The following is a 4093-nucleotide window of genomic DNA, read 5'->3' as shown; positions in this document are numbered from 1 at the left end:
ATTCAGAATGAGCCTCATGAAGCTGAAATCAAGGTGTTGTCTGGGCTTCACTCCTTCTGGAGACTCAGGAAAGGGTCTGTTTCCTGGCCTTTTCAGCTTCCAGAAGCTGCCTGCTTTCCGTGACTCGTGGCCCCTTTCTCTGTCTTCAAAGAGCATCCCTCCAACCTCTGCTTCCTTCATCACGGTAGTTCTCTAATTCTGACACTCCTGCCTCCCTTTTATAAGACATGATCATTACATGGACCATACCTGACAGTACAGGGTAATGTCCCCATCTGAAGGTCCTTTGTTGGTTTGTTTGTTTGTTTTGTTGGAGAACAGTGTGTTTTTCTGGGACCCATTAGCTCTAAGTCAAGTAGTTGTTTCAATCTTGTTGTGGAGGGCACAACTCAGTGGCCCATGTGGGGATCGAACTGGAAACCTTGGTGTTATGAGCACTATGCTCTAACCAATTGAGCTAACTGGCCACTCCAATGAACATCCTTTGCTTGTCACATCTACAAAGTCCCTTTTGCTACTAAGGTAATATATTTACAGGTTCTGGTGATTCTGATGTGGAGATTTTTGGGGGGAGGGGTTATTATTCTGGCTACCACACCTCCTGTCGAGAACATTGGGAGCATTTAGGACTCACTGCTGTGTCTCTCCAGTTCACCATTTTCACTTGGGACTGCCTGACCTCTGTCCTCCAGCAGACCCTTATCTCTCTGTAACTCTAACCCCCAACTGGTCCATTTTCTTCTTTGAAAATGGGATATCCCATTTATCTTGGCAGAGGAAACAATCATTGTCATGACAACCCAACAAGGTAGGTACTGCTATAATTCTCATTGTACATATGATGAAAGCTATATACAAAGACACTTGCTTGGGGACTCGCAGCTGATTGGTGGCAGAGCTGGGGTTTGAAGTTAAGAGTTTGTGCTTTAACTGTTGCACATACCGCCCCTCCATCAAGTAGAGTTACTTCCTGCTGCCTCAAAAACGTTTGTAGCCTCTGTCCCAGAGTAAGAGATATCCCAACTCCATTCAGCATTAGCCCTCAGCTCTGGCTTGCACCTCTTTCCACCTCCTCTGGGACCTTGGACCATTTGTTTTTGTCTGTTTTGTTGATTTCTCCACCACTTTTAGCTCATCCTCTTCAACTTACAAATATACTCATCCAAAAGAAATATCTTCTTCAAAATTACCCCTACTTTTCCTTTACTTCAAATGATACCTGTTCTTGACTTAACTGTATTCCTTGGAAGAATAGTCCAGAATTACCATTTCTTTACTTTGCTCCTTAGTTCTCTGTAATCCTTCTTATATAAAAAAGTTCCTACCTTACCCAGCCTCTTTGCAGAATGTCACCATGTTGGACCATACATTTCATCCTGGAGCCTTTTCCTCTTTATCTTTTAAAGACACTGCAGTCTTTTAGTTATTCTCCTACTGGTTAGTCATCAGTTGGTTTTTTCTTCTCTCACTGGTCTTTTCTATCTCCTTGAACAATTTCACCATCTCACAAGACACCATCCCTCAAGAATACAGCCGTCACCTCAGTCCTGATCAGTCCCCAAACTTGATTTCCAGGGCTGAACTTGAGTTCTGCATACCACTTCCCTGTTGCACATCTTCCCCTGAAGTCCTGCCAATTCTCAAGATAAGTGCATGCAAATGTGAGCTCATTCACTCAGCAGAATTGCTTGAATGTTTACTGTGTGCCAAGTGCTATGTTGTGAATGAAATGCAGAATTCAAGGAGTCTAGTGGGAGAGAGAGAGAGAGAGATGTGGCTACATCATTGTAATGCAGTTTGGTATGATTGATAGTAGAGAGATGTGTTTCGGGATACAAGCGAAGCAGAGAGAGGTGTTCTCACTCCACCTTAGCAGAGCTTTAGAGACGTATAAGCCAACAGGATGATGGGGGAGGGCAGGTGGTAGAGGGGCAGGGAAGAATGTCCACACAGAGGAGACTGTGCAGAGCAGGGAGGATTTGAGTGTAGGAATATCTCGTCCCTATCCCTGGACCAGTTCTATTTCTCTGGCTGGGTTAGTGGAAATTTCCTTTTCCCTGGGAGGTGGCCTGATGCACATGAAAACATTCAGAGCACTGCCTGGCTTAAAGTTACTGTCCGGTGACTATTTAGTGAAGGGAAGGAGAAGTAAAGTTTAGAAGTAAGCATTTCATAGAGCAAGGTCCCTGCCCCAGTGTGTGAACTGAGGGTCTCTTGGCTGGCTTAACAAGGTCTCTGTGAGGTGCCCCTGCACGGGCTCTCTCCTGAGGCCCTTACCCCGGCCTCAGGTAGTTGTAATCCCATCTGCCTGCCTCTCGCTCATGTGTGGCTTCATCTGATACCTCAAATCCTCTTTTCTAATCCCTTCCTATTCAAATAAGCTCTGTGCACATTCACTTACACTCGTGTGTCCTCACATATCAACTTTTTACTCCTAAAATCCTCTGAAAATATTTGCTGAAAGCATTATACCCTATTAGAGAGGTTCCGTACCTTTGAGGATGAAGAAAGTGATGTTTTCCTAAGAAACAGTGGCCCTTCACACTCACCGCTCCATCTGCCCTACCTACCCCCTAGGCTGCTCAGACTGGCCCAGGGGCATCCGTCTTTTCCCTAGCTTGGAAAGGCCTCAAAGGCTCTTCAATTTTAGCAAATGTTTATTTGACAGTTTGTTCTGTGCCAGGTACACTTTACTGTTGGGAATACAAAAACGAATAGTCTGTGTCTGGCCTGCAGCTCTGTGGGGCATGACCACCACGTTAGCAAGGGTCTAAAATGAGAGCACAGAAAGGGTAAAACCGGATCTGAGCTGAGGGCAGTGGGGGAGGACTGGCTTGAGTGGGGCTTCAGAGAATGAATCCAAGTTCAAGGAGGGAAAACATGTCAGAAAAGGGTTTCCCCCTCCTTCCCAAATTTATGTGAGGTCAAGTTCTCATTGAAGCTTCTGGGTCTCTGTGTATGTGTATGTGTGTATTGTAGGGGTCTCTGTGGGTGTGCATGTGTGTGTGTTGTACATGTGTATTCATGTGTGTGTGTGTGTGTGTGTATGTGTGCATGTTGTGTGTGTGTGTAGCCGTGTGACTTAGGGGGAAGGATGTGTTGCACCCACAAGGCTGAGTGTGCACCTGGCCCTTCCAAGGGCCAATGCTCCAAGGTGAGTCCTGCCCCCTCCTCTCCCATTGGACTGTGAAGTACTTCGAGCTAATATAGCCTCATTTATCTTTGTGTCCCCTCACCCACAGTACCATCTATATAATAAGTGCTTAGTAAGTATCTCTGGGATAAATAAATGAATAATAAAGTGGAGGTTGTAATACTTTACTCGCCTCCGGGGCACTGTAAGACATCATTAGTTAATGTGTGCAAAGAGTTGTATGAGCTCTAATTATTAACATTATTTTATCTGCCAACCGCCTGTGGTTTACTTTCTGTGTATGATTATGGCCTTTGGACCCAGAACAAAATCCCCTGGCGTCCACCCCCGGCTTGCAGTCCTGCACTGAATCATTTGGGTGGAGAAGGGGTTGGAAGGGCAGACTCAGGGCCGCCTCCCCAGAGCACTGGCCCAGGAGCCTTCTCGGCTGAAAGAGCTCACTCCTTGCAGCTTCGGGGCTGGCTTACAAGAAACAGAGCTGGATCTCACCCTCCAGGAGCAGCACAGGGACCATCGCTGCTTCCTTCATTTGATTTGCCATGTTTTGAGTTGCTACAAGAACAAATCGATGTCTGTCTTTCCCTGGTACTCAGGGCTTTATTAGGAGGGAAGTAACTTCAGGCCTCATGTGATTTTCTCCTCAGCCTTATAAATGTATTCAGCCTGACTCCTTTTCCACTCCAGCAACCCCCGAAATGAGAAATGCAGGAAAACTAACCCAGAAGATCACAAGGCAGCCAAGAAAATCACAGAATGTGCTGCTATGACCTGGAATTTCTATGTCATTGACGAGAGACTTTTCTCTCCGTTCATTAAGAAATCACTCTATTATAATGAAGAGTTAAATTTGTTCTTCTGATCCCTGATGGTGAAAGGAGGAGTTTGGTGTGTGTGTGTGTGTGTGTGTGTGTGTGTGTGTGTGTGTGTGTGTGTGTGTGT

Source organism: Hipposideros armiger, unplaced genomic scaffold (assembly GCF_001890085.2).
Source record: "Hipposideros armiger isolate ML-2016 unplaced genomic scaffold, ASM189008v1 scaffold_67, whole genome shotgun sequence".
In the NCBI taxonomy this organism is placed as follows: domain Eukaryota; kingdom Metazoa; phylum Chordata; class Mammalia; order Chiroptera; family Hipposideridae; genus Hipposideros; species Hipposideros armiger.
This window is presented reverse-complemented; position numbering follows the sequence as displayed.